The sequence below is a fragment of the Amblyomma mixtum genome, chromosome 2 (assembly GCF_055824585.1).
Source record: "Amblyomma mixtum isolate Tamu chromosome 2, ASM5582458v1, whole genome shotgun sequence".
Classification (NCBI taxonomy): Eukaryota; Metazoa; Arthropoda; class Arachnida; order Ixodida; family Ixodidae; genus Amblyomma; species Amblyomma mixtum.
This window is the reverse complement of record NC_143013.1, coordinates 27619747-27633750: the sequence shown is the minus strand read 5'-3', so window position 1 is coordinate 27633750 and position 14004 is coordinate 27619747.

Sequence of the window (14004 nt, the reverse complement as noted above, 5' to 3'; positions counted from 1 at the left end):
GCTGCGTATGTCGTCGGTTCGAATCCCTATCGCAAGCTAGCCTCCACCTTTGCTAGCACATGTAAGCTATATGCAACGAGAAATGTGTGACGTCACCCGAAGCGCTCTTCGACAAACGGTTGCGTCACAATTTTGGTACGAATGCCACCACATGAATGGCGTCACATTGAGGTCACCAGTGGGGAGTATGAATAGACGAACGACATGTATAGGATTGTCTGAAGTGGCGGTGCTCAGCTTGCTCTGTGCCTTATAAGGATGACGTCACCCAATTTTTCTCTCCATCGCTGGGACTTTCTGCACCATCTGCGAATAGACACAAATACGCCGCCGGCTTTTCTCATAATGGTACTAGTCATACTTTCGCATTAGAACTGTTTACACGACAACGTACTACTCTTAACTGGCGACCGAACCAAAAAACGGGACCATGCACATAGAAACATTGTAGTAGCCTGGAGCAGTGCGCCTGTTCAAATATTTCTTTCGGCGAACCACGCCGGCTGCAAAAGAATGAAAAGGAGGGCGAGCAACACTATGTGTCTTCCGCTGCCTCCGATAGAACGGCTCATGTACAACACACACACATGAACGCGCAGCAGCTCACACAACATCCTTGAAACAGGACAGGACCTTCGTGGGTGAAAAGCGGAACTGGCTTCGTCGGACACTTCCTCTCAGCCCTCCCCACTTCCACCACCTTTTCCGCGGTAGCACGTCCGGTAATTCACGCTACGCTAAGCGCTGGCGGATGGACGGACGGAGGGACCGGGGAGCCGGAAGCAGCGCGCCGGAAGTGTCGGTGGCGTGTCGTCACGGGCCCCTGCACCGACGGCCAATCGTCGGCCCGAATCGGCCGCTGGTCTTCCGCGGCTGCACACGGCTCGGCTCTAAGCGGCCTCTGCTCTACACGGGCGAGGATTCGGCTTCGCCTGATGCATCCCCCCTCCCGCCTCGCATCCGCTCTGACGCCGCCAACATTCGGCAAAGGTCGCCAGGTCACGGCGACTCTTTGGTCGGAGGCCGTCGCGGTCATGAATCTCAGTGTTACGAAACCAGTACGGAATGCTTGCCTGACAGTAAGGAGTGACAGCTGGCTGACAATGTATGATGAGAGGATAATGGCGGCTAGGTGTGTGTGTAAGATACAGAGGGAAAAATAGAGATGGTGGAGAGAGCAGCAAGGAATGCGTCTATAGGGGCCTGGTGATCCACTCCCCTGAACTAAGCGGGGACTGAGAGGTGCATGCAGCCACAACCATTGCAATAGAGATTACTTACATCCCACTCAGAAGAGCCAGATTTGTTTTAACTGCTTTCACGTACCTGCAAAACAATTCAAGGGAGGACCGGCCGCATCTTACCATCACCACCATCCTGAGAATAATAACTTATTGTTCCAAATCCGCCTTCACGAGCTTTTTTGAGAGCAAACCACTGCTGGCTGGTACCGCGCCCACCTTTTGTTCGTTAGCCTCGCTGTGAGACGCCAATATGTATTCAGCGGCAGCCAATGTGAGTCACAAATTGATTATTTCATGCGCTGTCTATCCCTCCGAGCCTGATTTCTGATTGACGAGTCTCAAAAGTATTAGTAATACTGAAATCATCACGACACACACTCCTTCAGACAAATTTCAAGATAAAAACCTGAAGGCGTGCCAATGGTGCTTCAGCCTGCTTCGGGAGTTATTAGGAATTTAGACACTACGGGCTCATCTTTCAACCGATTTTTTTCTGCTCATGATTGCCTTCCTACACTTTATTGATCCCACGAAACTTATACGTATTACGCCAGGACTCCAATTTGCAGAAACCTTTTTTTTTTTCTTACGCAGTCACGATGGAACCACCTGCCTTTCTTGATTGTTGAATGTACTAACATTAATACTTATGAGCCTTCCTTGCAAACTCAATTTTTAACCCTCTCCTGCTTGGGCAGCACAGCTGCCTGCAGTATATGGAAACAAATATATGAATAAATTCTAACAATGTATAGCTTATTTCTTCGGTGCCATACGGCTGCGCTCAGGCAGATGTAATAGTAATTGTAGTCTTTTTTCTACAATTTAGTCCGGCCTGAGCATAAAATAAAAGAGCCGTTAACTTCTTACCAGGTAGAGGGCAAAGCTGGTACCAAGCACAAGCTACTAACGGAAGCATTTTGAAAGCAGCAGCAACAGATCAAGGGTGTGTCTTCATCCCTGAAGAGACAGGCAGGGAAACCCTACGCAATCAGGAATGAAACTGCACCGGATATGTGAGTTTTGGCACGCGCACGCTAACAGAATGACGGGACAACTGTCACTCGCACTTGATGCAAACGTTGTAGGGAAGACCACAGGAGCCCCTGAAACTGCGAAGCCACATTAAAAAAAAAAAAAATCTAAAGCGTGCTTCACTGCAGCGCTGCAGCCTTTGCAGGGAAAGCCCCGAGGACATTCCACAGGGACGACTGATTCACCCGCACGTTCGGCTTATGCCGACTCCCTTTTGACAAGCCAAGGACGCTGCGGAATATGCATGAAGGTGGCAGCCTTTGACGGGCGCGCATCAAGAAACACGGGAATCCGAGCGGCGCCGCTAGGGGCGTGGCGTTGCTTCTAGAGACGCGTACACCGTGCGATGACAGATCATCGGGGCGCCGAACATGCGAAGTCGGAGCCGCCGCGTTACACGCCGGAAATTCCGCTTAGCAATACGGAGATGGGTATTTGCGCCCTTCTGTGGCAATGCTGAGCTGGTGAGGCGGAGTAAACATGACGAATGCTTCGGTGCGACGTTCATATCAAGCGGTTATTTCCTGCGCTGTCATTCCGTTCCGGCCCTCCTGTAGCTGCTTTCTTTCCGCCCCTCCAAAGCACTTTAACACGCTGCTAGCTATTTTCCAGCTGTATGCCAGCAATTCCCGACCCATTTGCGACGTTTCTGTGTGATCATATTGTGATTCCTTTGCAACTCTCTGCAAATTCTACTCTAAATTTTCCCCGTATGACTCACCCTCTGAAATAATGCAGGTTAATGGTATTCAATGTCTTGCACAACGAAGAAAAAATTTACGTTTGGAATTTCTTTACTTGCTTTGGAAACAAGAATTAGCTATTAACCCTGCCCCATATCTGTCGCTTTCAACGTCGAGGTATACACGCCACCATCATCCTAATTCTCTGACGCCGTATTTTGCACGAACAGATTTATTCAAGTTTTCATTTTTTCCTCGCACAGTAACGGACTGGAATGATTCTTTATTGCCTTTCGCCACACTTTGATGTTTACTAACTTTGTTATTATTGTTTTGTTTGTCAATTTACCCACCCTGCTTGGACCTGTATAAGGTTTGCAGTATTCAATAAAGAAAGAAATAAAGAAAGAAAGAGAAAATCTGCGTGCTTCAGAGAACAAAGAGCGACTATTCGTTTTGTACTTTAACCATCATTGTCTAGAGGGGGGTCCAAAAGTTTTTCTGTCTTTTCGTATTATTTACGGCCTCGCCTTCTGTCTTTATATCCCATATACCCGTTTCTCTCGATTATTCACGAGTTGTTTTCTTGGCAATGCGCGCAGGCAATACTTCAAAGTCTGCGCGAGGGCAATTCGTTCACAATATCAGCCCACACCACGCAACATTTTCCCTTTAATTCCCTTTAATTACTATGCATGCATCAGAAAGGTATAATTTGTGTAATATGCCATTCTTTTTTTTTTCATTTTGGAGAACGAGAAGCTGAGAAATGAGTTTCTCAATATTACGTCGTCAATTACACTTCGCAAACTCTTCATATTCCGCGAGCAATATGCATTGGCTAGTAAACACTTTAGAAGCGTCTCTTGTACTAGTTTTATTTTATTTTTAATTAGCTCAGTTTCAATTTAGGGGACATTCGTTTTCGTTGAGGAAAAGCCCTAGAGAGATCGTGGGCTACAACGTAATTTTTTTCAGTTATGGTGACTTGCAGAAGGCATAGTTATAACCGCGAAGTTATGAGCTACTTTCAAACCTGAAGTGATTAAACTAACTATTCAAGTGCTAAAACCTAACTCATACCGGCGTTTTTCCGTGAAGCTGAAAGCTATATGAACAAGGATTCGTCCTGTTGTCTACCTCGTGTTTTGTAATGTTTTGCGTCTTAAATATCAAGAATGAACTAAGTACATCATAGCAAGCAAAAAGAACTTAGTGGGGCTGTTAAGAAATGCTCTGACGTTCAATCGTGAAGAAAAAAACGTGCATAAAACGCCGCATTATTCGTATCTTACAAGTTTCCAGGAAATGCTGTTGTCAAGGAACAACAGCATCCACCACGACAAATGCTGTTCGCTCTGAAATAATCATGCCATGCAGACGACTGTCATCGATCTTTCGACGTTCGTAGCTGAATTGATATGAGCCATCCTCCTATTTCGCGAGTATATAAAAGTGTGCAATAAAGCGATGAACACAACCAACTGTCTCTGCGCGCAAGAGTTCAATAACCCAGCACTTCAGGTCTACTTCGGCGGTATGAAAATTATTACGACAAAAAAAAAAGAAACGATCGCGGACTCAATTACAGTTCTTTGTGGCCGCTACGAAAACTGAGGGAATCGAAAATATTCCAGCCAGCGTGGAGTCACTTTCCGTTGCGTTTAACACCAAACCCTTCTGTGCCTATTTTTTTGGCAAGAAGGACTATAGCCGCACTACATGCTATTTCCTTTTTTTTTTTAGTTTGTTCAGTACAAAAATAGTCAAAAACGGTTTTCTATTGCTTTTCCAGATACGTCCAAATAGCACAGAGATCAATTTCCTTTTAGTAAATTACTCGAATGACCTCAATGGCTTAATAATGATGAATGACGTATTGCATAAACATTTTACAAAAACAATAAGAAATTATCTCTGATTGCTGCAGCATACACTGAGTGGGACGTTAGTGAGCCTGTTGCAGATTCGTACGATGCCTTTTTCTTTTTTTGCAGACAAACGAGCTCAGCGTTGCAGAGACAGTATACTATCACGGAAAACAGCATGAACGAAGAAACTTCAGCCTCGATATTACTTTCATGTCTGGACAAACATGGCGGCTCACGAGGGCGAATCTTTGAACTTGTCGTGGTAATAAATTTTTCTCAAGGCGTGCAGCAACGCCTGTCGCCGTAACTGGCCGTCATTGTGATGGTGGCCTTCGACTCGACGCTGGAGACAAGCGACGTCATATGCTTTGCGAAGTACATGCACAGGGATCTTGCTAATCACTTAAGGCTTGTTTGTCTGAGACAACCTTGCGTAATGAGCTGTTCTTTTTTTCTCTCTCTACTAGCCAAGTCGTTCCCTCCGTAAATAAATACTCATTAATACTAATCTCTACAGCAGGGGTCTCAAATAAGCCGCTTACAGAGCCTTGCGCGGCCCGCTAACTTTAAAGGCTTTAACCTCTATTCTTGAAGAACGTCACTAGTTCCCCCCTTTGTACCCTCTGATAACCTACGTCCGTAAATAACAATTCCTGGACGCCAGGTCATCCCTGCCAACGTCAGTAGCTAGCTTTACGAGACAAGGGGCTAAAACTTTAAATGTGACTGAAAGAACAAAGGAAAGAACTTTAAAAAGGAAACAGTTTTAGTTTACCAGTAGCCCTCACCGACGGTGTTTTGAACTCATTTGCTTTGATCGTTTGAGCTAACTTTACATTAGCCTACTTCTGCTTGTTTTTGTTTTCACCTTTTTGTAGTTGAATCCATTCTTCTTCCTTCTCTCTCCTATCTGTCTACCGACCCACGCAAGGGAGGCAAAATTTGTCAGTGTGGCCTGGGTGGCGAGGTGAGCTGAGCCTCGTTCCCCAACCCATTACTAACCCATAACGCACCCTACCTACTCCCTCACCCTCATCTCACGATGAATTCTCCCTGCCCACAAGGCCAGCATCTGTAGTGCCTAAGACTCCAGGCGTATGGAGAGCTCGACATGACGGAACAACGGTTAAGAACAGAAGTGGATAGGGCCCTTTCACGAACTACCGACCATATAAGCGGTATGTATCTTTACCTTTTTCATTTTTTCTCTTCTATTTCACAACGTACCGCAGCGGAGGCCAAGTCGCTTCAGCATCCGCTTCGTATGAGGGAGGTGCGGGGTTCGATCACCAGTGCCGCTGGGTACCCACTGATTTCCGGTGGGTACAAGCATTCCCTTGGCTTGGCGCTGTGCTTCTCTTGGGTGAAATATGCTTGGACAATCGTTGTTTGCCCTCACCTTACGTAGACGAAAAACACTTTGTGCCATGACGCCCTTTGAGCAAGCCCGTCTTGAGCCACTAATATGCAGCATCACCATCATGTCAACGTATCAACGCCAAAGCGATGTTGGAGCGCTTTTCTTACGTGTCTCTGCTGATAACGAAAACGAATCACCTGCATTTCTGGCCGCAAGGGAATATTTAGTTTATGGACACAAACGTCAGGCACGCCCGACCCAGTGGTCTGGAGAAAATCAAGAGTAGGGAGGCGCCCGACAACGTCTGTCGGACTGCGAGTGGCAGCTCTTGACTTACGTGAAAATTCCGCCACGCTAACTTAACGTGCACATCCTTCCAACGAACGAGCGATGCTTCTCCATCACGTCACTTTTTTATACGCAAACACGAAATTCAGAACGCCTTCCCGGGCAAAGCATGCATCCGCCGGCCGCTACGTGAAATGATGGTTTGGTTTATTGGGGCTTAACGTCCCAAAGCGACTGAGGCTATGAGAGACGCCGTAGTGGAGGGCTCCGGAAATTTCGACCACCTGGGGTTCTTTAACGTGCACTGACATCGCACAGCACACGGGCCTCTAGAATTTCGCCTTCATCGAAATTCAGCCGCCGCGGCCGGGATCGAACCCGCGTCTTTCGGGTCAGCAGCCGAGCGCCGTAACCACTGAGCCACCGCGGCGGGGCGCTACGTGAAATGAGGCCTCGTTTGCGTTGGGAGTGGGTGCGCAAAAATCAATAGACATGCAGCGATGACGCGTCTAGCGTACACAGCGCGTGACAGTCGTCAAATTGCCAACCGTGCCAGATGCTGACGTTCGAATAATACCGTCTTCTCTGCAAAACTTCGTTCTCACTTTGAGCAAATTGTCTCTTCGTGTGTAATGACGGTCTACTAAAGTGAAGATTCTTCTTTTTTTTTTTCAGAAGCTGCTAAGTTTCTACCCGGCTGGGTATTGACAAGAGAGAGTTGCAAAGAAAATAAATGTAACGTGTTACTAGGAAGCACGAAACCAATTACAGCACCGACGACAACACTCTCTAACTAATGCACTAAAAAGATCCGCAAAAAGGCCTAGTAAAGAAAAGAAGAAAGGAAGGAACTACGTTCGCCTAAAGGGAATACCATATGGTTTAGTTTGGTTTGGTTTATGGGGTTTAACGTCCCAAAGCTACTTAGGCTATGAGAGACGCCGTAGTGAAGGGCTCCGGAAATTTCGACCACCTGGGGTTCTTTAACGTGCACTGACATCGCACAGTACACGGGCCTCTAGAATTTCTCCTCCAAAGAAATTCTAGCCGCCGCGGCCGGGATCGAACCCGCGTCTTTTGGGTCAGCAGCCGAGCACCATAACCGCTGAGCCACCGCGGCGGCGGAATACCATATGCTGCCACAGCATCGACCGTTCAATTTTCGCACCACTGTGCTGCAGCGTGACTAAGTGAGTAGTTCTGAAGGCAGCAAACGCTGGATTCATCGCTCCAGGTAACTCTAGATCCTCCGTCGATCAATAACAGCAAGTCAGTTGCACTGCTCAGGGGCGCATATTGGGACTCGAAATAGATCGCCGAAAGAAGCCGACTGAGACGTGTACACTGCACTGGATGTCTGCGGACTTTCCTAATATCTTCGGGACCAACAGAAAACAAACAATAAACTACCTTTCAGCCCGCAACGAGCCGCGACACGCCGGACAGTTTGCAAATGAACTCGTTCGACCGCATTTAAAATGAAATCCCAGTAAATGCTAGTTCTGCCATATATTTAGATGACAGATACCCTTGTTAACACGGGCAGATCTCATTGATCTGCAACCCGCTACCAACGAACTCCCTGTGAAAATCTATATGCAGAGCTAATGGACCTTTTTCCGTTAGCGGAACTTTCTTTCTGCCGCCAGGCCGCCAGGAGGGTCAGGTCGCCAAAGCTAGTTGTGATTTATTAATAAAAATACTAAAATAAAGGAAAGGTTGTTGCTAGCCGCGGCAACTGCTATCTAATATCTCAAGCACACCTACTGCGGCGGGGGAAATAAACGGACAGGGGCGTTTGGTTTGAGGGCAGTAGTTAAGAGCAGCGCTGGCTACTCTTAGCCGGAACAGATAGGGGCCCGCAGTACAGCGATGGTAGGCAGATGGCTCTTGACAATCACAAAGTGAACAAGTCTGGTGAAATACTGATCAATTCACGCTAAAAGGCACAGACACACGAAAACACAAACGGACGAAACGCGTATCCCGATGTACTTGAAATAACTGTTAACAATACAAGAGCGGGAGCTAGTTGGAGCGGGGGCTACCAACTAGCCCCCGCTCTTGCATCTGGTGAAAGCCTCAGGGTGTTTGTCAACGTTTCAACAATAGGACTTTGTCTGGACAGACCAATCATCATTGCAGGGGTTTAAATAGGGTCTTTATATCGAGGAGGAAGGCCCTGTGAGGAGGAGAAGTGCGTGAAATGGGAAGGGCGTTAGGATGCTAACGCTCTCCTCCCCAACACTGACCCTTCATTCTGGAGTGAAGACCCTTTTTAAACCCGGACAACGATGAACGCTTTGGTCAGACGAGAACAAGTCCTCTTGCCGAAACGTTTGCAAGCACCCTGAGAGCAGATAGGGGTGAGACATCTGTGAACACGCTTTCTGCGCTAGATTTGATCTGTTTAACCCGTGACTGAAGGAGATTGGTGAACCCGACCGTGTTTTTTTTCTTGGGGTCGCTGCGTGCGGTCACAAGGCGTGCTTCTGCGGAGGCCAAGAAGATGCTAACACTGCACCTAATTATTGTTCCGCAGTTCGCCGCGTTGTTGACTGAGGAAACGTCGTTCGAGGACGAACATGTGCAGCGATCTCCTACCCCATTTTCGCCTCTCATAGTCGGCAAAAATATCGGACCAGGAGAGTTGTCGCATGCGCAGGGCGTTCGATACTAGGCCCGCATTTTGATGTCGATGAAATGCAAAAACTGCTGTGTACTGAGCTTTCAGACCCTGTTTGAAAGAACTCGATGGCGACCGAAACTGTCCAAAATGTTGCTGGGTAGTGCAGAAATCAATATATCTAGCAAAAAACCAACCGACGCGTTGGGTCTTGTCCCTTGAAGAACGCAGCGGCAAATGTCCCTCAAAGGACCGATTCTCCCCCTTGACCGATCCCCTTGAGCGGGCTAGTTTGAAATCGCAGGGGTTGGCAGATGCATGGGCATTAATCGGATTAACCACGGTGCCATCGGTCAACGCCATTGTCTGGAGGGTATCCTTTGAGGGGCATCTGCCTCTTTGTTCTTGAGTTGTATCCAACTGTATCACTACTACTCCTCAAAGACAGGCGAAGATGGCCTTACGGTGGCGGCACATCTTGGAGCATGGATGGATAGATGGATGGATAGGAGCGCCCCCTTTGAAACGGGGTGGTGGCAATTGCCACCATGCTCAGCTTTTCTTTCTTTATTATTTTTTTTTGTTTACTGTGTTGGCAATTCTCATTAAGATTCGCCATCACCTTTACCTACGGTTTCCTACAATTCTAACCTTATGCCACATCTCTGCTTTTCAGCCACCAATCCTCCAAACGCTTTTTGCTCACTTCCACTGCAGATTTATTTACATGACTTATTTACATGATTTACAGCATATTAGAGAGCTTTAGCGCCACCGTACGGTAAACACGGTAAATACGGCAACTGTTACCGTACGGCAAATATGGCTAGGCAAGCCTGGCGACGGTAGCAACGGCAATGCGCTACCGTATTTGCTGTTTTGTGCTCACTAGAAGGCCCCGTGCTACGCGAATGCTCGCGTGATAGCTGGAACAAACATCATCTCTACAAAAGGGAAGTTTACTACTGGCTTCAGTAGCTCTTGATGATGTTACCGAAGTTTGTCCCGCTGTGCATGTTTACCCAGTGTTTTAAGGCGGCTATGTGCGCGCCAAAGGAATTTTAGTTCTTTAAATTCTTTAAAATTCGCCTTCGCCCCTGCGCATGACAGCACAAGTGGCGTTTACATGAACACGACATACACGGATTGAGTCGAGTTTTCAGGTCGAGAACCGGTTACGCTCACGTTGAGCCAAGCTTTTCTTGTAGCTTTATTTTTGTCTTATTTGTAAATGTGTTCAATGTTTTGTTCACGCTGACTCTAAACTTTGTAAGGTGGAGTCTTGAAGTTTGAATGCCTGCTATCTATCGTTCTGCACTTAGTAAATTTGTGCCTCGAAGTATAGCGTTTGTGTCCTTTTCTTGTATGCTCCAATATTGCAATGAGTGCTATTTTTGTATGCATGTCTGTATATTGTATGGATGTATTTTTGTTCGTATACTTAAAATGCACCCCGCCGCGATGGCTCAGTGGTTACGGCGCTCGTCTGCTGACCCGAAAGACGCGGGTTCGATCCCGGCCGCGGCGGCCGAATTTCGATGAAAGCGAAATTCTAGAGGCCCGTGTGCTGTGCGATGTCAGTGCACGTTAAAGAACCCCAGGTGGTCGAAATTTCGGGAGCCCTTCACTACGGCGTCCCTCATAGCCTGAGTTGCTTCGGGACATTAAACCCCAATAAACCAAACTTAAAATGCTTTATTGCGACTGCAACGCGATGTTCCCAGTGCGGGGGCCGGCGGCTGTCAACCTGTCAATGTGGTAGCTTTTTCTGCAGGCCTCCAGCATCGTGTAAAAGCGACGCGAATAAAGTCGTTATTAGTATTATTATTCGTAAACGCCTCGGAGTTGTGTCGGGAGTCGACTTGTCTCGCCGCAAGGGGCGCGTTGACTCTCAGCCCCCTCCGAGACCTCTCCCTGATGTAAACAGTGTGACCTCAAAAAGGTGTGCCCCGATGAGCAAAATCGTCGACTTTCGGTTCTGAACCGGTTTTTCTGGTGCCGAGCGCTCCCCCACCACCTTTGTTCCCCGATTCGAAACGCCTCGCATGCCTTTCTTCTCCCGGTGTGAGCCTTCTCGGTACGGCGCATGTTTTGCCCATCGGACCAGAAACACGTGCGCTGATGACGTAGGCCGGGAGAAGTCATTCACTCTTGGTGAAAGCATTTTCTAGAGGGGAGCACAGAAACGGAAGCCGGTTTACCACTCGTGTGGTCGCACTTCGCAGGGCGCGCCGCGAGAGTTTGACGGCTGACCATGCTCATCTCGACCCCCTGACACAACCCGCCGCTGTCGGGTTCATGTAAACGAGGCTATGGGGAGGGGTGAGTCATGGAATACCGAGATGGCAGGGTTCCGCGAAACCAGGAAGGAACATGCATTGTCCACTTCCGAGCATATATCTACATGCGTGGAAGTAACGTGTGTCGCGTCCTCTTGATGTCTCTTGTCCGAACTCTACAGAGGCGCGGCTCGAAGCAGACGGAACGTGCTTTGTTTGTGAGGACACGTGTCAGTACCGGCTGGTCGAATGCTTCTTCCCCGGCTAGGTACCTATCTGCTGCGCAGGGGCGTAGCCAGGGGGGGGGGGGGGGGGGGGAGGTGCTTGTGTGGCTTCAGCCTCCCCCCCCCCCCCCCCCCGAATTTTTTTCGAACTGTCACCGACCACAGCATGGCCCAAGTACAGTCTTTGTCAAAAGTTTAGAGCCCAGGGGGTTTGCTTCTAGGCCTCGCAGTGGGTCTCCTGCAACATTAGTGGTAGTCCTACCCATTGAGGGAGGCAGGACCAGAAATCTTCTTACCTTGACCAAATTTGGAGCGCTGGAGATGCATTACGAACCAGACAGCGGGCTTCAGAAGCCAACCCCCTGAGCTCCAAACTTTTGACAAAGGCTGTACATATCGTGACCTCTGCTATGAAAGTTTTGATCTTCCGTGTGTAAAGTTTACTATCTCTGATTGCGCAAGATGTTTATTTGCCTCGTTGGACGCATTACATAAAGTGACTTTTGCTTAGGTACGTAGATTTAATTGCGACATACGTGCATTTAAATATCTTGTTGCGAGGTTTTGTATGTACATACAGTGACTTTGTTTCCAGTTACACTTTTTTGTCCTTTATCAAGTTGTATCTTAGCATTTCTAATTCTCCATTTTATTTTCCCACTTCTAACGTGTATTATGCTGCTGCGCAGTACACTGGAATGAAGGACAGCGTCACTGAGGTTTTTCCCTGGCCGTTGCATATGTACAAAAATGTAAAGGTTCTTGAACGACAAAGATTCATTAAAATATTTGTCCTCTACTTGGTCATTTCATGGCCTTTACGTTTTTCATATCAGCAGCATGCACTGTTTTGCTGGTTTTGGACTGATATAGTCCTAGATTTCGTGTGATATTTTCTTCACTTATTAAATACGCAAAAGCATGGAAGCATTGGTATCAGTTATGTCGTGCCACAATTTTTAGACATACGAATGCATTTAAAAAATACATATCTCACTTTTCTAGACAGTGCGTAGCGTTATCTAATATACAATGGCATTGCCAATGGCAATGTAGTTAGTATTCTTGCATTAGATCCTTCTTCGGATTCCATGAGGAGGCCGCACTGCAACATGAGCCCCCCTCCCCACCGAACAAAATTTCTTGCCAGGCCACTGCTGCTGCGGAGACTGTTGCAGTTATCGTATCCGCCTTCTCCCCTTCAGCGAACTCTACTGTAGTCTCAGAGTTATCTGCAACTTGACACGCACTTGTGTGTGTTCTTTGATGTGTATGATGATGAAGGCTGCGGGGCTGGACAGCACCGCGATGATGGCCATGCTCTTCGCAGTGGGTTGCCACTACAGAAATGGGACGTCAGAGACACTTTGAGGAAAGAATGGGGCATACTATGCACATCGTCCTTATTTAAGCACTGAGAACAGTGCTCGGGAGTGTCGTGCCCATCAGAGATGCAGACTGCCGACCTTTGGACCTGATAATCATGCAGACTTCCGCAAAAAACTTCAGAAATCAGCTTTTCTAACACATGGCCGCACCTGACTGATTACAGCTAACAGCACATGTTGATTGGGTCAGGGCGTAGTTAATAACGCGCCCGCGAGAAGAATACCGCTTCTCAAAGGTAGTCCAAGCAGTTTCCTTCTTTCTGATCAGCACAGAACAAAAGCAAAGAAACAGCTTGAAATTGTTCTAACACTGCTAGTGCAGAGCGCGTGTCCAGCAATGACCAGATGAAGAAAGCACACTCAAACATTTGTGCACGACAGAGAGCTTCATGAGGAACAGAAATCCATCTCATTAGTAAGAAAAATGAAAATTTCTAGACTGTGGCGGACACACCGTCCCCTCCACGTTCCTCATCGCCTCTGCACACGACTCTCACCGCCCGTGTCGCGTTTACTCACTCTTGGACTCTTTTCCGTTACCATAAAGAACCATCGGATATCTGTCATCCGCATTGCATGTTCTGCCTATGTCCGTTCATTCTTCTTCAGCTAAGATAACGTTGGCGCAACATCTGCGGCCGCCCGATAAAAGGGCTGAGCCGCTGTAACATCGCCATCCTCATCACCGAAGCCTATGATGAATTCTCGAGTCGATTCGCTTGAATGCCAGCCGGCCTACGCGCCGTGTTAGCCAAGTGATTGCAGTCGCAGCTGCATGTCACGCCGCCGTCGGGACTTCTTGGCTATGGTGAGCCGTTGTTGTGACGCTTCCGCGAAAAAGCAGTCTCTCTCTGGTACTTCAGTGCACCCGCAACCGTACCCTCTCGTATGCGTTGCAAAACTTGAAGGAGAACGCGATTAACAGACATAGTTAACTACGTATTTATTTATGTATTAAACAGTGATTTAACCCAGATCGTTGAAATCAGAAAGGGGTCTTTCGCTT